Below are 23,046 nucleotides of genomic sequence, written 5' to 3' on the forward strand. Positions count from 1 at the left end.
AAATGCCACAGTTCGTCCGCGACGGTTTAATGAGTTGCATTTCGCCCGAGCCTGGCTGATGATGAGTCATACCTTGACTAACTGGTGGCAGCGGTGGAATTAGTGACTAGGATACCTCAGTTAACAACTTTTAAAACTACATTGCATAGACAGCGGAGTGTAGCGCAGGAGTGCAGACTCAGTCAAATCGTCGAGAGAGGGGTCCCGGGTTCGATACCCGGTGGAGGCACAAGTGGTTCGGATCCCACTTTAAATTGTAGGTCCAGTCCCGATTAGCCTTACTGTGCATAAAGGGGACTTAAAACAACAAATAAAATCGTTGAGAGGAAGTGAACTTGGATCCAGAAATTTTAGTCATGGCAGTCAACACTACTACTTCTAAGCAGCTCCCATAAGTGACTGAGGTTAGAATGAAAGTTTGTCTTGTTTTAAGTTCACTTGTATGCACAGATAGGCTAATTGGGAGTGGGCCTACAGTTCAAAGTGGAATTCGAATCACAGGAATCGAACCCGGCTAGAATGCAAGTGTTTTCTCATACTCACATGGGAAGTTGTTTATGTTATTGTTTCACATAATTTGTAGGTAGTCACACGTGGTCTGAGAAACAGAAAAGTCACACATAGCCTACGCATAATTCTCTCGAGGCAGTTTGTTGCAAGAACTTTGCTTGCAGGCCACGGACAATAACTTTCATGGGTAAAAAAGTGTCCCATCATAAGGTAGAGAGCATCCTGCTTAGAGCAATGTATGCGCTCCAAACGTTGGACGCTGACGCCGATATAACCTGGCTCGCAAGCCGAGAACACTGTTCGAATCTCCACAGGCATATAACAAAAATGCATCATACCCAAATGACACATCTGGCGTAATACCTAACGTGCCAAATTTTGGAAAATAGGGGCTGATAGCGTGTGTGAGAACCAGAGCGACTTAACTCTAATTTATCAAATTAATAGGAGAGGAAATAATGTATTCTTAGGAATATGACTCTTAAACGTGACTCCGCCTTACAGATAAGAATTAGAAGTGGAAAATGTCGATTTTCTCCAAATACTCTTCAGAGGATTTTTTTTTAACGAAACTGAAAACAGAATTTTTGTAGTTACGTTCCTCTGATTCCCGTAGGACGATAGGTGAAATACATTTCATGAGCGATGTTTCAAAGAAGTTGTGTTAAGATGTCAAACATGTAGCCGACAGCCATGTTGTATGAAGAAAGCATATAGGATAAGCTCCAATCACACTTAATCTAGGCTCACAACAAAGATAGCGGCTGAGTGACCTAGCGTAATGAAAGGCAAAGAAAACAGTCAATCATTGGAAAAAACAATTAGTTTCATGTTTAAGATCATTCTATCAATTAATGCAGTTGCTTATAAAAATAAAAAATGGTCCAAAATGCTTCAAAGTAATTGAAAATATGAGGCATTGCGGATACGAAGGGCGAACTCAACAAAGTACATTGTGATGGAAATGCGTTTCAAGTTGCCAGGCACAGTGCAAACTCCATAAAATCTTTGAAAATCACGCATGAAACATTCCGATCTACAGTTACCAAGTTTTTGTGGAGCTCGAATTGTGCCTGACAACTTGAAACGCATTTCCCTCACAATGCACTTTGTTGAGTTCGCCCTTCGTATCCGCAGTGCTTCATATCGTCTCTGGAAAAACCCAGAAAATTAATACGCCCATTCAAATTTAAAACCTTTATTTGCATACTAAATAGAAAGAATTTTCACCAGATACTTGAAATTAGTTTGAGAAAATCTAAAATAAGAGGAATTCCTATCCCTGTTCTCGTGTTGATATTTCCTGGCAAATACTCTGTAAGAGGCTGTCGCGGTATATTGCCGCTCTATACATTGAAGAATCAATGCTTTATAGTCCGAAGTCGATACTAAAGGTTCATGGACGTCTGCAGGATTTTTTCCAAAGAGGGGCAAGCAAGGTAGTTTTTCCGGGGGGAGGGAGGCAAACAAGGTGCATAACAGTGTTGTCTCCTCAAAAAACATTGCTTTAATTTGAAGTTATCATATTCATCTTATTTGAAAATAAGATCCTTAGGAAAATATTTGGACCTAAAAGGGATGAGGAGATAATTAGAATAAATAAATCAAGAAGACTTAGGTGGGCAGGCCATGTGGCACGGATGGGAGAGGAAAGAGGAGTTTATAGGATTCTTGTTGGGAAACCTGATGGTAAGAGACCTTTAGGAAGGTTAAGACGAAGATGGAGGGACAACGTTGAGATAGACCTAAAGGAAATCGGTAGGGATGGAAAAGAGTATATAGATCTTGCTCAGGATAGGGACAGATGGAAGGCCTGTGTTCTGCAGCCATGAACCTTCGGGTTTAAGAAGGCTAGAGTGTTAGTTAGTTAGCTAGTTATGTTCATGCAATAATTAACATATATTATTGCAGCTGAAATGGAATTGTGTGAGATATATATATAATTTTTGGTTGACTTTCATTTTCCAGGTGGGTCGTGCACCCCCCCCCCCCCCCCCTTGCCTCTCTTTCGGACTTCCATGCAAAGGTTCTATTTTTATTTCGCGTCTACCACTTTCGGTTAATCGCGATGATAAAGGATGTGATAGGTGATGGAAGTGGTATAAAGACAATGACCCAACCCATCCATATTTTCTAGTCCAGGCTCTAATCCGACATCTCCCGGGTTCGAAACTTCGAATCCCGGTCGGGCTTGGTTGTTTGTGAATGTCCATTCATCAATTTCATCATTTCATCACTCATCCCCATCTTCGCAAATTAGCCTAGAGGCACAAAACGCGAAGTAAAATAAACTAAATCAATCAATCTAATCCGACATTAGACTTCGCAGTTTATTACGCTAACCAATTTGCCACGGGATCGGCTTCTTCGTGTTTGTCTGCTTATGAAATGATTAATTAGTTATTCAAACTATATAGGTAGGAAAGCTATATAAAATAACGAAACAGAAAAATAAATCCACTTAACGTCTTGTAGTACTATCATTAACCTACAATTTCATGCTCACAAATCCACACAGAAAACTTCTTGTGGCATTAGTTTTACAGAATGGCCTTGGGGAATAAACATCGCCCATTTCCTGCTTCAGCTCGAAACAATTCAGGTGCCTTATCGAAGCTGCTCTTGAGCACGCAGGGTTTCTAACCTACTTCGCCGTAATTCAGTTGTTGTATCTTGATTAATATGCTGTATTGTAGAGTCAACCGCAGATTAAATAGGAGAAAAAAGATTTTCCCGACGGAAAATAAGTTAAATAGTAATGCTGCAAACACCGAGGCATTCTTGATAAGACGCTTGAGGAGCGTCGATCAAACTTTCCTGAAAAAGCACAACCCCAGTATCGAAGGTCATGCTACACGTGGATTGGCAACTTTCGGGAGCATGCTGTCTGTCTACACAATTCTACCCAAATACCTGTTTGAAAATGAATCTCCTGTCCGCATTTTATTTTTCAAATGTACTTCTGACATTGTAATCATTTTGCAATTATTTTTATTTGTTCTTATTTTGCTTCGCTTTTATGTGACTTTTATAATTAATCGAAACTATGAAGATGGATGATAATTAGATTAAATTAATGAAGAGACACCTAAAAAAGATATTTACAGACCAGGACTCGAACCCGGAACCTAAAGCGGATAGGTTGTGGGGAAAACCGTCAATAACTCCCGCCACGAACTTACTTATAATTTTTGTAATTTCTCACGAGTATATTTTGTTCTGTTCATGCATAATACCTGCTTTCGGAAACTTAATTTATAAGTGACACACTTATAGGGACAAGCCACGTATTGTTTGAATGGAGGGACACATCTCGTTCATATACTACTAGATACAATCATGGACTATACTTGAAATGGCCTCCCCGATGGCGCAGTGGTAGCGTCATCGCCTTGTAATGAAGGGGTCCCGGGTTAGATACCCGGTGGAGGCACAAGTGATTGGGATTTCACTTTAAACTGTAGGTCCAGTCCTGATTAGCCTAACTGTGCATAAAGTGGACTCAAATCAATCAATCATATATGATGGAAGTTAAGAAAAAGATAAAAATTTTAGAAGAGATACTGTGAACAAGTCGAATTGGAGAGAGATTGTATTTTGTCTTTTGTCTTTGTTAAATGTATTTCATGTAGTTTATATAACATGAAGTTATAAGTTAAATAAATGTTGTTTTGTTCGTTAACGTTTGGCCTAATTGAAGATTATTACAATATACTTGAAATGTGACGTGCTAAACACTACTTTCGGAGATCAGTTGGACATGGCAATTTTGATATACAAGTTGGATTTTTCTCTACTTAGATTCATTATGTCCAAATTTTATCCTAATAGATAATCTCCCAACAACGCAAAATGTTTTAATTGACTCGAATTCACAATGACTCATATACAGTGTGTTTATAAATGAACGGTGGGGTTTCAAAAATTAATAATACATCTATATATTACCTTACACGGGCAAAACGTACACCGTAAGCAGCAGCAACTGTCCAAGTTTATATAACTTTATTTATATTTGTATAAAGATAGAAATCAAGAGGGGGCAATTGCTCCTCTGTGCCTCCTTGCAGGTGCTCTTGACCGTCTGGAAGAAATAGTGCACGACAGACGTGAAAACTAAATCCATCTTCAGTACCCTTTTGTCTTGCTACTCTTAGATTCTGTAACCTTTCTTTCTATAGTTCAATGTTTGCCCCCTAACCCCCTAGAATTGATTTCCGTACAAGTTTGAGAGCTAATCTCCCCTGCACCCTGTGGTTGCGCCACTGCACCTTCTTCCGCCGTTGTTGCTTTGTGAACTTTCATCTGCTTGAAAATACTTAATTTTCTTCAAGAGCATAATATCGTTTAATAACCGGTGATAAGATTCCTCAACCCTAAATTTCTGGATTAAAGTATAATAATATAGGAGCATGGAAATCTGAAAGGGGGCGAGGATGGCCACATCTCCCCTTTAGAAAACGAATGTCAGCTAAAAGTATATATTTCACGCGTATAATTTGATCCCAGTCATAGTAATGTACATTAATTATTATAATGGGAATGCAGGAATGCGATAATTTCGAATTCAAGTGGTGTTTCTTGAGGGGGCAACACTATTATCTGGTTAATATGCCCCATGGAAAAATACCTTGCTTGTCCCTGCGTCGAAAATATCGGCAGACGTCAATGATTAGGGGGTGGGGCATGTGCCCCCCCCCCTTTGCACCCCGTGCGCACGTCTATGACTACTCATTTCTACACTAGTTGGAAGCTGTATTCAATTTCGAGCCAAAAATGTAATTTTCAAATCAGGATTGTTAAACGTCCACGAACCCATAAATTCTAATGGGTTCTATTGGGTTCCGCAACAACACCGGAACCTTCTTTATCGCACAGTTTTAATTCGGTCCAAGTTGCGTATTCTTTCATTTCAATATGGAACTTAGACAGTCTTTAAATTGATCCGGAAAGAAGGTCCCTGTGCCGTATTTCAATTGATCCGAAGAAAAGGTTCCTGGAACGAATTGAAATATTTTAAACATAAAAAGGCTCTTTACGGTCCAGATCCATTTATGCTTGCTAATATTCCCTGCTGAACCGGAATTGAATTGATTTAAAATTCCTGACCCTTTATCAACCCTGGTTGAAATTCATTTTTTTACAAACAACCATATTTTTAACGGCTATTACACATTAATCCCATACGATATACTGAAAGGTAAGAGACTTGGGCTATTCCTTTTTCTTCCTTGATGTTAAATAGATTATATTCGTCACGCGCCTATAACGTTACTACCTAACATTTGTGAATTGTTCTTTCCTTGTAACGTTAACATCTACCATACTGAATTTATTTACGTTCCTTATGCAGATGGTATGTACCCAACTGCATTTTGTTCCGTTCCGCTACAGTGGTTTACATTTTGTTACATTCCTATGTAACGTTAATTGACCATATTGCCTTTCACTTCATTCCGTTACGGAGGATTGCATTCATTACGTTCCTATGTACCGTTATTTACTACCATGTTGCATTTCGTTACGTTTTTTTGTAACGCTAGTATATACCACAATGCATTTCGTTACTACGTTCCTTGTATCCTTGTAACGGTAGTATATACCATATTGCATATTACGTTATGTTCCAATGTGCTCATTTCGTTCCGTTCCTTTATAACGTTAATATCTACCATAATACATTTTGTTACGTTCCTTGTAACGTCACTCTATAAGATATTGCATTTCGTTACGTTACATGGGTACCAGCAGTTGAACCATACTCTTCCTCCTACAAAATGGAACGTACCGTGTAACGCAAATTGGGTACGTTACGACTCCCTGCCTTCAACCTCTTTATGAAGCTAAAATCTCCCAGATCAGGCAAGTAGTAGCTGACCATCCAGTCTATTTCATACTAGATGAAACCACAGATAGGCAAAACAGGTACATTTTGAACATTTTAGTAGCACCTCTCAATGGACATCAAGTGAAACCCATGGTTTTAAAAACTTATTTTCTTGGAAAAACAGATAATGCAAGTGTAATGCAAAGTTTCATGTTTTGTATTGTGGCCGGAGGATGTAAAATATGATAGAGTGTGATTAGTTCTTACAGACCAAGCATCTTACATGTTAGCTGCATTTTCTAATCTGAAGAAATCTGAAGAATATGTATCCTAACTTAAAACATGTGACCTGCATTGTTCATGCTTTGCATCGAGTTTGTAAAGCTCTTAAAGATGAATATACATATGTGAACGAATTTGTTTATAGCATTAAGAAAATACTGAAAGAGGCTCCTTCTAGAATACAGAAGTACGTAGAAATTACGAAACTTCCACTACCACCCTCTCCCATCCTCACTAGATGGGGTACATGGTTAAAATCTGCAGTGTTTATTTGCAATCATTTCCATACAATATCGAAATTTTTAGATGCTTTGCCTAGTGATTCCTCAGCTGTAGAAAACGCCAAAAAACTTGCACTTAAACAGGAATTGCAAGATGAACTCTATATTGTACATGGCTTCTCTTTACTTACTACTGCAATCACAAAACTGGAGGAGCAGTGTCCTGAAAAGGAAGCACAGTGGGCTGTTTTGATGGATGTGCAACGAGAGCTGCAAGGGCTCGGGAAAGAGAAATTAGAACAAAGTTTAGCTAAAAACCTTGATGTTCAAGAAGTCGCAACCCACAAGGATGTGGATTACCGGTTGAAAACAAAATACGCACCACTTGTGTCTGTTGACTTTGAACGTTATTTTTCAACTTACAAGTACCTGCTTAGTGGCCGCAGATGTAGCCTCACTCAGAAGAACATACAAATTTTGAATGTAATCTATTTTAACAGTTTTCTAGATGACTAATTCTAAGCAAGTAAGAAGAAGCATGTTTTCCTTTATGTCGCTTTCTAATGTATCAGAGAATTTTAGTTGCTTAGTTATATTAAACAATTTAAAACCAGAGAATACTCTATGTGTTTATCCAGACAAGTTGAATCATATATGTATGCACTGCTCACAATAAATTTTACATCTGAAAATTAGCACCTATTTAGGCACCTTTTTTGTACAAAAATTGGCACCTTTTTTGCACCTTTATTTGCAAATTTTTGCACCTAAAATTCCTAGCTCTAACAATTACTAAATCCACAGAGGAATTTGTTCAAGATTTTTCAAATCAATTGATCAACCTAAAGAGACACAATATTATAGGCAAACGGCAATCAGTATATTTTTATGAAAAGAAAAGTTCTCTAGTGCATGATGAAACTGTGGTGATGTGATTTTGCTGAGAATTGCTCATTTATTTTGCAGGATGAAGTACAAGGATTCCACTGGAACAATTCAACGGCAACAGTTCATCCATTTGTAGTATATTTGTATATTTGTAGAGTTATGTCTTCATTTCAGACTGCTTGATTCCGAACACAGTTCTTGTCCATGTTTTCCAAAGACAGCTTTTAGATTTCTTGAAAACTGATTGTCTGCCAAACTTACAGAAAGTATTATTACTTCTCTGATGGTTCAGCAGTGCAATAGAAGAACCGCAAAAACCTTGAAAATTTGTGCAACCATCATAGAGATTTCGATGGCATTGCGGCTGGTGGCATTTTTATGCAACAGCACATTGTAAGGGAGTGTGTGATGGTGTTGGAGGGACAGTAAAGAGGCTGAAACAAAAGCTAGTCTCCAGAATCCTCTTTCAAACCAAATCATGACACCACTCCAGCTATTTGAGTAGGGAAAGGAGAACATTCCATCAATACTTTCTCTTATGTGACAAATTATGAATATTTGGAAGAAGAGAGACTTTTACAGACATGTTTTGGTGAAGCTGTAGCTGTAACAGGGACTCGAGGTTTCATGCATTCATACCAGCAAGCATAAAAAAAATGGAGACTAAAGTGTTTTCTGCATCTGAAGAAACTTTGGTGCCTTGTGTTAAAAGTTAATGCAGATGTTGAAAATGTACCCTTTGAACACATCACAGGTTTTGTAGCATATGTGTATGATGCCAATTGGTGGGTTGGATGTGTACTTTCGAAAGATGATGTAGAACATGAAGTGCAGATGTCTTTCTTGCATCCTTGTGGTCCAGCACAGTCATTTAGTTATCCAAGGCAACCAGATGTTCTTAAAATCCCAAGACACGCAGTCCTTTGCAAAGTGGACCCTGTAACAGTCACCAGCTGAAGCAAAAGGAGATGACACAAGCATCATACATTTTATCAAAGGAAGACATTCTGTATCACTAAGCAGTTTCTTGGTATGAATGCTTTTGTATTTATAATGTGGTTAGGTATGTAAAATATGTTAACTTAAACAGGATGGCTACTCTAGGACTATGATAAAATTCAAGTATAATTCCCGGTTTTCAAGGCGAACATTCCAAAAATTCAAGCAGATGTTTTCTCTATTTCAACCTTACGTGTTAGGGCCATTCCATGGATTGTGCAACCAAAGTAATTTTTTAATTTTTTTTATTTTTAATGGGTAACCATTATTTTATGTAAAGAACATGCTCCTTCCAGTGGTGCTATATATATTCATGAGAAAAATTCCTAGGTCTAAAATTGAGTGCTTTGAGTACAGTATGCCAAAAAAATGTTTGTAATCACATATTCAGCATCCATCTTAAAAATCAATTACAATCAACAGTGATTATTTTGAATGTTTCTAATATAGCAAGCCAATCTTAATATATAACTACTTAAATCATAATGCGTCCAATTCCTGCCCACTAATCAACTTCCATCGAATACTTAAAATTGTGATGTCACATACGTGATAGAAACTTCTTCCTTTTGTGGCAAGGACTCCTGTAATCCAGCAAAAACTTTCTGATCACTTATGTAAAGTTAATTTAGCCACATTATCTGGAAAAAAAATTGGCATATTTTTCATACCAATAGTTTTAGAGTTGTAGGCTATCATGTCTGTGACAGAACCAATCACGTATGTGACATAGCATATAAGGGAGGAAATGGCATTGAGGTTCACAGTAAAATAAAAAAATAAGCCTTTTTCAAAAAAAAATATTCAATAAAAAATGCATTCACTTGTGAATAATAAGTAATTCACTACACCTGTCAACACTGCTTCACTATTTGGCAATCCTGTAAAGTCAAATACGGTTGCCTCCTGAAAGTTACCAAGGAGATGTTTCACCTGGTAAATGTTGCTGATTAATGCTGGATATTTGCATAAAATAGGAAGTTTGGCTTTGAGCTTATTTTAGCATAGAATATACTATACCTTATTGCATGTTTTATACTACTGATATCTTGTATTTTATATGTGCCCATGTAGTGAACTAAGCTATCCTACAAATTACTTTCAATGAAACCTTATAAATTATTCTTTTGTCAGCAGGACTGATATATGAAAATGGAGAGTGCTAGGAAACAAAGATTGGCAAGAAACCAACAAAAATATAATAAGAAGTGTGAAAACCCTGAGATTAGAGAAAAGGAGAAAAAGAGACAAGCTGATATCCAAAAGCATGTAGCTGAATCTTTGAGTGAATCAGCAAAGAAGAAACAAAGAGCAGCAGCCAGAGAAAGACAGAGACAATGTAGGTTGCGTAAGAAGTTAGCAGTGCACACAGGACAAGAACCTAGTTCCAGCAGTGTTCCTACCCAGTCTCCTAGCCCCTATAGAGTACCACAGACTTATGGAAAGGCTGTCCGTAAAAGTTTACGATCTCAAATTTATTTATTTTTTTGACATGGAATTAACCATTTGTGGAAATTTAGGTGCAGGTTGTTCTCTTTGGAATAGTTAGGCACAGAACTTCTTCATACAAGGTCCACCCATAAAGAAACCAAACTAAAAAGAACCAAACCAAATAAAAAGGTACCGTATTCCGGCAACACTGCAAAGAGCAATATCTAAACTTCCCGTCAGTGCATGTTTCAACCTGTTACAGGCAGTCAGCATCGAGGCAAGCGTGCATCAGATGCAGGTCTTGTGCAGTGTACAAAATACACGTACCAAGATGGAACAACGTTACACTATAAAGTTTTGTTACAAATTGGGTAAATTGTTTACCAAAACGTTACAGATGATATGGGCAGTGTATGGTGATGCAGCATTATCAAAAACCCAGATGTATAACTGGTACAATTGTTTCAAAGGTGGACGTGAAAGTGTCGAGGATGAACCAGGATCAGGATGCCCTTCAACGTCAAGGAATGACGAATATGTGGAGAAATTTTGTGCACTGGTGAATGGTGATAGAACATGAATTTGTCCCTCAAAACCAAACAATCTATCAGTGGTATTACAAGGAAGTGCTTGGTCGACTCAGAAACAGGATGAAGCAGGTTAGGAAGGACCTCTGTGATTCTGGCCAATGGTTTCTATTACACGATAATGCTCGGCCTCATACCGCATTGTCTGTACAACAATACCTTGCTAAGCATTCATTGACAGTGATCAATCACCCTCCATATTCTCCAGACTTATCACCTGCTGACTTCCTCATTTTTCCCAAGCTTAAGATGGCTATGAAAGGGTGAAGACTTGACGATGTCGGGGACATTAAATTAAATGGTACGCATATTTTACGAACACTTACTGTCAATGACTATCAACAGTGTTTCCAAGAACTGGTGATTGTTTTGAAGGTAATTACTTGTTTTCTTTCCTCAAAAAAAAGTTGTTTTTTTTATGGGCGAACCTTGTATGTAAATACTATGGCATCACAGAGAATATATTATCATAAGTAGTTTAATAATGTATTACATATATTATATATTTGTTTATTATGTACTTATAATATATTATTAGTAGTACATCTGCTAAACAGAAACTTTATTTCAACACTATTAATAGTAAAACATTATACACAGTAGAACTAAACAATACTGCAAATCACTTTGTAGCAGCATCGACACACACTTTGCATGCAACCTCTGTGTCTCACTCAGCTTGTTCATCAGGTCCAAAATTTCATCTGCTCCGCCTAGCAATCGATTTTCACAGCAAGAATTCGGACAGGGAACCTCGGCAATGAATGTTCTAAAACAGAAACAACAATACACGTGTGGGCAGTATGGAGCTGCATGCACAGAAACTCTGGCATCTTGACAGTAGCGCAGCTACAGAAAATGGGCATTGTAACGATTTGGAGATAGCACTTGTGCAAAAGAATTTCTGAAAGAACAGATACATCCAACAACAACGTGCAATACTATGAGGGGGTACCCAAAAAAAAAAAAAATAATAATAACGCTGCGCTGGGCAGATCTTCCGTAGTACGATTTTTTGCCGCGAGGCAAGCCTCGAGCAACTCGTTGCGAGTTCAGTGCAGCCAGTGGCTTCGCCAGAGAAGGTTGTCTCTGGTCACGGTGATTTTTTTTCGTAAAAGCAGTTTCGCTCGCACCTCGTTTTTTGTGATGGCCCATGTAAGAGAACAGTGTGTGGTTGTGAAATTTTGTTTCCTGCTCGGGAAAAATGCCGCAGAAATGGTTGTGATATTGAACACAGCTTACAAGGACAGCGCTATGGGTAAAACTCAAGTGTACGAATGGTTTTCTTGCTTGAAGAAAGGTGACATGTCGATAGATGACAAATCCCGTTCTGGAAGTCCGTCAACTTCCAGAACGGACAAAAATGTCGATAAAATTCGTGAACTTGTGTTCGAAGACCAACGACGGACCATTAAAGAGCTGGGGAAGTTATCTGGACTATCTTGGAGCTCGGTTCAGTGAATTTTAACGGAAGATTTGGGAATGAGAAGGGTCGCTGCAAAATTTGTGCCTCATAATCTGAGTGACCAGCAAAAAGAGTGTCGAGTGGAAACATGCCGTGCTTTGAAAGAAGAGCTCCGAGCACAAGTTTTTGGCAAAAAACAGCATGACACTCTTGCCCCATGCCCCTTACTCACCTGACCTCGCTCCGTGCGACTTTTTTTTCGTTTCCCCAAATGAAGAGGGATATGAAGGGTCAGCAATTTGACAACATAGAAGAGGAAGAAAAAAACGAGGAAGGAGCTGTCAGCCATCACAACAGATGAGTTTCCAAGAATGGAATCACAGATTGGACAAATGTATTAAGTGTCATGGAGCGTACTTTGAAGGTGATAAGGATGTTTTGTACAAAAAAAACAAAAAAAAAAACATGGCTTTAAAAAAACTGTTTCTTTTGGGTACACCCTCGCATGATAATTAGTTCTGTCCAAACAGCGTTACTCCACTGCACATGTATTGCGGTGTTAATTCAGGGTTGCCCACATGAACTACAAATACATTTTCCCTGAGATTTCCATGAGTTTTCCAGAATTCTCAATTCTTTCCGAGAGTACTCAATAGACAGTACAGGGTGAGCCAATAGTCCCATTACCCCGTAGGTATGAGAGTCTGTGCTGTGGTAGTGGTTCGTAGTGATACTTAGTGGTTGTAGTTCTAAGTGGTAGTAGTTGCTGTTTGCAGATAGTGATGTACCTCTCACGATTTGTTTTTCATTGTGTCATTACAGATACTATGAAATGGCTGATGAGTAGACCTCGAATTTTTAGGTTCTAAAAAGTGTGCTTTTAGGTTCCTAAAATAGGCTCTCAAAATCCCAAAATAGGTTCTAAAAATATTAAATTAGGCTCGGAAAATTAAAACTGTTCAAAATTCATGAAAAATATTGATTAGGTACTCGTACAATCATTAAAAAAATGTAAGAAATCTTAAGTTTATTAACAACCAATTATTAATTTTCTAACGAAATTTTCATTTGCATACATAATTTTAAAAATAATCCACAAATTATTGTAATTCTATACTTATGTTGCTAGCGAAAGTTACTCTGCTGATATGAAGAATCAATTACGCATGTATAATTTGCTGCACAATACCTGGGTGGAAACTCACCGGGAATTCTGCGTGAATTTTTCTCCATTGACGTGAAAAATTCCAACTTTTATTAATCCAGATCCCATTGAATTTATACATATTTATTAATGCCCTGAGCCAAATTTTTCACAGTTTAACTTTTAATTTAATCGAGGAAGGAAAAGAAAAGAAAGCAGCACGGAAAATAAAACAGAAATATTTCAATTCCTTTTCTTTGTTAGTGTCCTCTACAGAACAATCTATCTAAGAGACAGAAGAATACTGCAAGGTATGTTGAAGTTGATTAGGTAAAATTGAGTTGAACTTGTTATACAATATAAATTTATTTTCCAGTAACATTTGTGACTTGTGTTTATAGATGAATTTTAGTCTGCGTTGATGAAATGGCCAATGTAAACTCCCGTACCTTAAATTAAATATTTTAAATATATATACCATTTAACTAACTTAGAATTTTTGGATACATTGGAATCGCACAGGTCCTTTATTTGTTAATATATTTGTGTTTTATATGTATGTGGTTGGTGAGAAGCAGTAATACGTAAGGCTGAAAAACATCTGCTTGCACTCTTGAAATTTTTGAAAGTTCGCCTTGAAAACAGGGAATTATAGTGGAATTTTATACTAGTGTGGCCAGCCTGAATACATAACAATCTTCATGTTATCCACAGTCAAACTCTGCCTTTTGTCTGTGTGGATCATCTTAAATGCTGAAACATAACTTCACAAGGCATGAATGCCAGATAAGTACCAAACTAACGCGAAAGTGAGCAAAACCACACGGATCACAAGTTTGCACTTTCAACTGTGCAGGTAACAATGGCGCCAGACAATTTGCTTTGTTTAGAGCTTTGAAAAGACATTATGGATTTAGGAGGGAGGGAAATAGACTGAAAGTATGTTCCAAACACGTTAGTCAATGAATTTTTTCAGTACCAAACCAAGCAAATACCTCTGTGTGATGTGAAAATCCTGAAAAACGTTTAAAAACATATAAAAACCTAAAAAAAAAAAAAGGTTTGATTTAGGCACATAAACCTCAAATAGGTTCTAACAAGCAAAGTAGGTTATTTTAAGCACTATAAAACTTCACCGGTTGTTGCATTTTTTAATGAAACATTGATGTAACTTGTTATTTCTTATTTACCTACAAAGGAAAAAGTAGTAGGTTGAAAACCTAAAATCAGAGGTTTATTGATGAGTCAACGTATACCTTGGAGGAACGGATTGTCATGAGCACCTGGGCACATGAGCGACATCAAACAGGAAAATCAATGAAGCACATCCGAACGGATTTTGTTGCAAGATTTAACAAGCCGAACCCCACCAAAGCAAACGATATTGCGATGGGAGAGAAAACTTTTCAAAACCGGTTCGATCAAAGACAGACCCCGCTCCGGATGCCCATCGACGAGAGCAGAAACGTGTGCTCAGGCTGCTGCATCCGTTGAAAGGTCACCAACAAAATCAATCCTCAAGCAATTACAAGAATTGGGAGTTCTATACACAACATTACGCAGGCATATGAAACAAGATTTAGGGTTGAAACCATTCAAACCATGTTATGTCAATGAATTAAGTGATGATGACCTGATGAAATGTCATGCAGCTTGTGAGCGATTACTCAACGTCTTTCAGATAATACCCGCATGTGGAACAGTGATTTTTTCGGACGAGGGTGCGATCTAACGCAGCGCAAAAACGAGAAATGTTTACCTGTGGGATAAAGAAAATCACCACTTCTTTGAAGGTGTGGAAAAGAACTCTCCCCATGTTATGCTTTTGGCTGCAATCTCAGCAACATCCCTTTCCAATCTATATTTCTTTCAGGATCCTGTCAACGGTGAAACCTATCTCACCATGTTACAAGACTGGTTTGTCCCTCAACTGCAAGCCGAAGGACTTATCGATCACATCTGGTTTCAGCAATATGAAGCATCAGCCCATTAATCGATTGCTGTGCCAGAATATCTTAATGAAGTGTTTTGTAACAGATGGATTGGAAATGGTTCTCCAAAGTCAGCACCTCTGAACTGGCCTCCCAGAAGTCCTGATCTTTCATTGTGTGATAACGCATTGTGGGGGGTTATATCAAAGTTACCGGCACACATTACCACACAACTAACGAACTGAAAGAAGCCGTTCGGCATGCATTTGAGACGATCACTCACACAATGCTGCATAGAATTTCACACCGTACCTGGAGGCGCATAATTCTGTTATGAAAATGATGGTGTCCACAAAGACATTCTGGACTAAAGTGTTCTCTGTAACTTCCTCAACTAACATGTCTCGTCTCTTATCATACTCTATTTACTTCAGATCCATAACTAGAGAATGGATTTTTATGAAATTTCATATTCTCTATTTTTACTGGACAGCGAAAAAACTTGAGATTTTTACGTTCCGATAGGCATAGACTCCATTGCGCATGAAAAAAATTTCATATTTCATAATATTTTGACAAAAGCTTCATATTTTGTTTATATTTTAATGTTTTATGCCGAAGTTGTCTTAATTATATTATGAAAATTTTCGAGGGAACGCCAAAAAAATATTTATGGTATATTTGTTATTTTTCCTGTTCTTTGGGGTTTTACAAGCATTTCTGGAGCAAAATGCTGTGAAAGCATATTGCCTTAGGCCATAAATCTATGTTTATCTTAAGCGATTGCTGAGGATGACTAGTTCTCAAACCCTAATAGTTTATTTTATTTCGCGTTTTGTGCCTCTTGGCTAATTTGCGAAGATGGGGATGAGTGATGAAATTATTAAATTGATGAATGGACATTCACAAACAACCAAGCCCGAGCGGAATTCGAACCAGGTGTGCTAACCACTCGGCCACAGTGGCCTTCTAATGGTAGCCCCACAAACAATGCATGGGTAGCCTCACAAACCATTCACGGATAGCGCCACGAACCATTTCCGGTAACATTAGGTTAGGTAAGCTTAGTTAAAATTTTGTTCATAAAAAAAATGCGATACAACTAAAAAAAAATAAATTATATATGCTTTTTTCACGATTTCCACATGTGGCCCCTGCATTTTAACAACAGATTCGTGATTAGAAGGCCAAATTTAGTTAGTATACCAAATATTAACGAAATTTGAGACATTCTCTATATTGTACATTCGTTCCTCCATTTTTTGGCTGGTAATTCAATAAACACACATACACAAGCACACCCATGTATAGTGGAACCACAAGCAAAGAAACCTGTGCAGACCCGCAACTCCTGTGCACCATATTCCCACGACGAGGGGAGGGGGAGAGTGGACCATGCTTCCTTATGGGCCGAGCGGACCGGATGGTTGCTCTATATGAATACAGGGCTTAATTGAAGATGATGGGAGTGTTCCCCGATTTCTTTGAAAGGTAAATATCTGATATAGCCCGAATGGATTTCTTCAAAATTACAGGAGAAACTACTTACTGAAATCAGTTTCTGTACCATTGTCGAAATTCTTGGAGGTATTTTCTTTTGCGGAAACTGAAAACTTCACCATAGAATGCTGCATAACAAGAAATAATCACTTGTTACGTAAGGAACTTGCATTTTCTGTAACATTATGCCGTTGTTTCCATTATGTATGTGCAGATGGTGCGAGCGTCGAAAGTCATGATGTCTCGCCAGTGTTTCCAAACGTGCCTTTATTTTACGAGATTTTTTTTAAACTATGCTTACTTAACCTAACCCAACCTAACTTTCCAGAAATGGTTCATGGGGCTATTGTGAATGGTTTTTGGGGCTATCCGTCAATGGTTCGTGGGACTATCCGTGAATGGTTTGTGGGGCTATCGTGAATGTTTTTTTGGGGATATCCGTCAATGGTTTGTGATGACATAATGAACACAAAAGTAGGTATTTTTCGGTTAAGAAGGTTGACACACTGCATACCCACTCCACATAGACCAAACACAAGCACAACGCGCGATAATCCATGACGGTAAACGTTTACTATCCTTCGGACACCTATAACTTCTGAGTTTCGTCAATTTTTGACATTTGTACTTACCTATCTGCTTCGCGGATCATTTTTTAACGTGTATTCACGTTTTTTTGATCATTTTTTTTTTTAAAAAAAAAAAAGTGTTTTTGTAACTGAAGAACGTACGTTTCCGTAAATGGTTTGTGGGGCTATGTGTCAATGGTTTGCGTGGCTATGCGAGAATGGTGTGTGGGGCTATGCGAGAATGGTGTGTGGGGTTACGCATATTTTTTTTCGAAATTAATTTTTAACTATTGTAACCTATTGTGACCCTACCTAACCTAACCTTACCGGAAATGGTTTTTGGGGCTATGTATGAATGGTTCGTGGGGCTTTGCGTCAATGGTTGAATTTCCGCTATGAAACATTCCCACATCACACAAAACACCTTCCAGATGTTAGACAATACTAGAGGAACTTATTACGGTAAGTAGTTTCTTCTGTAGAAATGAAGAAATCTGTCCGAAGGATAGTAAACTAGTACCACTAAATCCCAAGGCGAGGAAAAATTTCCTGGAGGAGAAAATCGAGAAAAATCGATGTTGTCCGGATATGCGTGATTGAACATACTGAGGACATTTTTCGATGATGAAGCACATATTTAGGGGTGAAATGAGTGCTAATGGAACCTAACCTAACAGGTCTAACCTAACCTCGTAGGCATACCTCGTTCCCGTGAATGGTTAATGACAGAAAGTATAAAAAGAAAAACTTACTTACCCAGCACGGTTTTGTAAACGGGCAAGAAGGAGTGCGCAAGAAAGACGAAAACGGGTAAGAAGGAGTGGGCAAGAAGGACGTAAACTAGACTCTAGCCTAATATTCATGCCAAGCTGGGATTCGAACCCGGGACCCTGGCGTCGTAGCGCGAGACTACATACACACGTACTTACTTTTTTGCCGATGGATTTCTTCACACGTCGGTGATTTTCTTTCTTCGTTGTATACTAAGAAAAATCTTCAGATATTACGTAACAACTATTTGAGGGGAAAACAGACTAGGGAAGGAACCAAAATAAAGCTTTACCTTTCAATCGTTCAATCCATGGTGGCACCAGCGTTGCCAACCTCTGAACAATGTACGACCACCGGTAAATTAAATTTAAATTTAATGGGGTTGTTGTTGTTGCTTTATCTTGGCTCATATCGCCTATCCTTTGCGGTTTCTAGCCTTCGGGGCTGCTTTATGGGGTTGTTCATTGCCGAACTTTTACGCTGGATGGAGGCGGTACTGGCGCTAGCCCTGTTGTGTTCCTAAATAATTTCGTTCGTCATATAGTTGCCCTAAGCTTTACATTGGAACGCGATAGGATGGCTATTAAAACGTTATTTTCAACGAAGGTAAGAATTTCTCGTGTAAAGTGATAGAAAAACTGTGTTTAGCAAACCTTTACCATTATGTAGCAATTCATAAGTTACCGAAAATTACATTCTTCTGAATCTAAGAATTAATATATTAAAGCGCAATGGCATGGTAGCTCCGACGGGCTAGATATAGTATGTTTGGTTTGGTTTTGATTTGGTGTTTTAAGTCCACTTTATGCACAGTAAGGCTAATCGGGACTGGATCTACAGTTTAAAGTGGAATGCGAACCACTATGTGCCTCCACCGGGTATCGAACCCAGGACACCTTGATTACAAGGCAATGACGCTACCACTGCGCTGCGCCATCTAAATATAGTATGTTTATGAACAAAGAGCACTAAACTTGACGTAATTTGGGTCGTCATTAGCTGCCGTGGGTCGATAATACAAAAAAATTTTTACATTACGCATTATGTTTTTTTCTTGTAATTGAACGGGGGAAGTACGGTTCTGAAAACTCTCCAAATCATAAAGATAAATGTATTAAATGTGTAAGCGCATTATATATTTATTATAATACACTATGCCCTATCCGTTAATTTAATATTAACGTGTGTTTTCTTTGTATTACGCATACATTTTGACCTCGTATTTTCGTCATTTTTCTTCGGTTACAACAATTTTAAAATTATAATTCCTGTAAATAAGAAAGCGGTAGAGATTGCGAGATGTGAAGAAGAATATATATTTTTTTGTAATAACTATTCTTCTCGATAAATGTGTATGTACAAAACAGAGAACCGGATTTACTAGCCATAAGAAAAGTATGATATCACGTAAAAAATGAGTCAGTTATTAATAAATAATAAATAAAAGCACCGTCGCGTGGAATTATTATGGATTATTCTTTACCAACACATTCAGCGCCGAGTGGAAATTTACCGTCCTGGACCAAGTTGAAATTTATGACAATCTTATTTTTCTGAGTGAGGCAAACCAACTCTTTCTTATTTTTTTTTAACTATAACGCTTTTTGTGCTGTGTATCAATAATATACACGTTCATTTTCACACAGGCGAAGAGACTGTTATCGTAAATGAAAGAACACAAGTGGAGAAACCAATGTTAGTTGTTGATTAGAACCATGGTAAATCATCTATAGATTATAACTAAGCTGTAAAAAAGGGCCCATCTCATTGTAGTCATTCTCAATCTCAACTGCATAAAGCAGGATCTATTGTATACAGAGTGCCAGTGAAAGTAAGCTGTTGTCCCAGTCCATTCTTCTAAGAAATTATTTTTACGAATTCAAACCAGAACTTGGATCTTTTCAATTTTATTTTTAACAATGCCAGAATATAGAATTCTAATAGACAACTAGTAAACATTTTCCTTTCCTTTTATATCAAATTCAAATAAATTTATATCCTACAACTTAGTTCATTAATAATTGGGGGACAATACGTGATTAGTGCCCGCGGCCATAAGACCGAGAATTATAGATTAGGTTCCTGGATACTGAAACTAATAATAATCTAAATATCAATTGAAAATAACAAACCTAATATTGAACAAATAAATAAATATCTAACAAGAGAATTAAAAGGAACCCAATCAACTTACATCCCCCATCGCATAGCCACACTCACGATTCACGTGTACAGTAAGAGTCACTCCACTCTTTCCCCCTTAATGGATGCCTCCCGACTGAGCAGGCTTGATTCTTCCTCATGGCTCTGAGCATGCTAGCCAATTAAAATGAGGCAAGACGTCAATGATACGAACTCACTTTGTGGGCAGAGGGTTATAAGTAGGGCTCGGAAGTTGAAGACCTATAAATAGCAAAAAAAAAGACCTATAAAAAGACCTAAAAATATAAAAAAAGGACCTAAAAACGGAAAAAGGACGTATAAATGTGATCCAAAACTGGCCGCGGTGGCTCAGTCGGTGTAGTCTGGCGAGAGCTGCGATACAAGGAAGTTGTGCGATCGCTCATTCGTACACTGGCGAACTTTAAAAAAGGGTTTCCCTCCTTATAGTTAGATTGGAAGGTAGTTGGAAACACTTCATTAGTCCTGTATTGGATAAGAAAGTGGGGGAAGGCAGTTGCAGACAAGGCCATCTCTACCTTATGCGCACGTAAACTTGTTTCCGGAAAGCTTTCTGTTGGAGTCTTATCAGGCATGATCTGGGCAGTTTGTGGAAGATTTTTGTGTGCGCGCACGCCGACATCCGTTTCTTTTTAAGTTTGGCGTATTTTTATTGCATCGACTAATTGCTGTTATGGCTGGGAATGAACCAGGTTAGCAATGGGCAAATAAAAAAGTATAAAAAATACCAAAATTCCTGGCATGAGTAGTTAGCAGTAGTAAAGGTTAGGAAAGTTCCTCGTGCGTATAGCAACGTGCCATGAAGGCACATTTAGGGGGTGTGGTAGTAGGGCACCGCATATTCTCGAGCTCGGTCATTTTGGAGGTGATACGATCAGCACCACGCTCCAGCCGCCTTTTTTTCGCGAGGGGTGTAGTAGAAATGAGAAAATAGAAATGTTTTGCATTCTGCGTATGTGACAGTATTCTTTGGATATTGTCCCTGAAATATCTGTTAACATTCTAACCCGCAGTTTTTTCAGGATAAACTAGTTGAAGACCACGAGTGGTTCCTGAGAAGTAATGAACATATCACAGAATGCTCACTAGTTTAGCTCACGTTTCTTGGGGGGAGGGGGGAGAATGATATAGCTACAAATGTATTCTACGAATGCTTACGTCATTGTGACAATGGAGTATATTTTGCAGACTAACGAGGATCTGGCGTCTAGATACAAGGCCAGTATAATGGTCTGTGAAGTTTGGGCTGAATCCTACGTTTGTGATTGCCTTTCACAAATTTCGTCTTAACACACCTTTCATCCTTATCTAAGCGATTACTCAAAAGTGGAAGAAAAGCGAAGTAAAATAAATAAATCAATTGGTCATTGTGTCCCTGCGTTTTTCAATATTTCTTCCTGAACGAAATATAATGTTTCACCGGTTTAATGCATCAATATAATCATGTGAATTATTATTTTCCGTCATCATAGTGTGCTTAATCATTCCTTAAAGCATAGACTTTAACGCTGTTGTCCTTAGTGTAAACGATCTTAACTGTGTGGAAGTTGTTATGTAGGCAAAAAAATGGTTAAGAATAAATCCCAATTGATTGTTAGAAATTTAAAATATTCTAACTCTGACGTGACGCATATTAACTGTTCTTAGTTCGCTGTCAAGGAACGATTTCTCCTAACTAAAAAGGATTCCGGCCTCCGTGGTAGAGTGGTTAACACAGCTTGCTTAAACACCGCCTTGGCATTGTGTTCGTTCGGTGTTCATTGTGACTGTCCCTTCATCAATTTCATCATTTCATCGCTCATCCTCATTGTCGCGTTTAGCCAAAAGTGGCAGAAAAGCGAAGTAAAATAAACCAAATCAAACATAAACAAGAATCTGAAGGGGAAAATATTCCATTACCAAAAATGAAATATATAAATATACAGTAATTACTTTGTTGACACTGCAGTTTTTTTGGCAGTGTGTAGCTGTCTTAGGGTCGTATGTTCGAATTAGCTGACCTCAAAATATACGAAGAGTGAACGATTAATGGAAATGGGGATGCACATTTCTATTACTTTAGTAAGCATTCAGTCGTAAATCCTGTGGACACAGTGTGATTTTCGTGCAAGGAAGGGTTCCTGGCACATCAACTAGGTCGACGTTTACTTATAACATTACGAGGGTATGGATTTCTCTCAACAAGTGCAACAAATATTTATGGTCATGGAAATTATTTATACAATTTATTTGAGTAACGTCGTTTTCTACCTCTTGAAATTAATGGTGACTGGAGATGAAAAGACACACGTGGCAGATTGTAATGTGCTTTGAAGACAGAGGTCTTAAGTTCGAACTATGATTAAGGCATGTTTGCCCCATCACATCCATGTTATCAATTGGTCAATCATTCTCATCGCTACGGATTAACCAAGAGGCAAAAAGGCAACGTAAAATATCCTAAATAGAAAAAAATACAGAAAAGGGGCAAGGAAATGCACATATCGTGCCGAGTCGAGGATCTGTGTTGCAAGACGGAAATGTGTAACTATTATCGCAAGAGCACGTTCAATTATATTAGGGCAGAACCATATATCACACAATACAGGTGAAATTGTTGTAGGTTGACGTGAACTGTTAATTTGCCTAAACTCTTAAAATACTCTAATATCAAGTTTTTTGTTCCATTTATTATTTCAATTTTGAGGGTCTTCATGACCGAGTGCTTTGTATACTGCTCTATGAAACCGGAGACCCTATGTTCGATTGTTTAATTGATTGATTTGCTTTATTTTACTTCGCTTCTTGTGGCACTTTTGGC

General features: G+C 38.0%; 1 protein-coding gene across 3 annotated transcripts in view; it reads right to left on the reverse strand.

The window, feature by feature from the left end:
* The window catches only part of LOC145986431 (uncharacterized), a 57,051-nt gene extending 36,769 nt beyond the window's left edge, over window positions 1-20,282 (reverse strand). Inside the window, exon 1 of one of the 3 annotated variants that reach the window (XM_083120447.1) lies at window positions 20,260-20,282. The gene's annotated coding sequence lies outside the window, so the exon portion shown is untranslated. Of the gene's footprint in view, window positions 1-18,223; window positions 18,527-20,259 lie in introns of those variants that run through there. The other 2 variants (XM_083120446.1, XM_083120445.1) reach the window with 2 other exon arrangements.
* Window positions 20,283-23,046: the final 2,764 nt, after the last annotated feature.

Source organism: Lepisma saccharinum, chromosome 4 (assembly GCF_977018435.1).
Source record: "Lepisma saccharinum chromosome 4, izLepSacc3.1, whole genome shotgun sequence".
In the NCBI taxonomy this organism is placed as follows: domain Eukaryota; kingdom Metazoa; phylum Arthropoda; class Insecta; order Zygentoma; family Lepismatidae; genus Lepisma; species Lepisma saccharinum.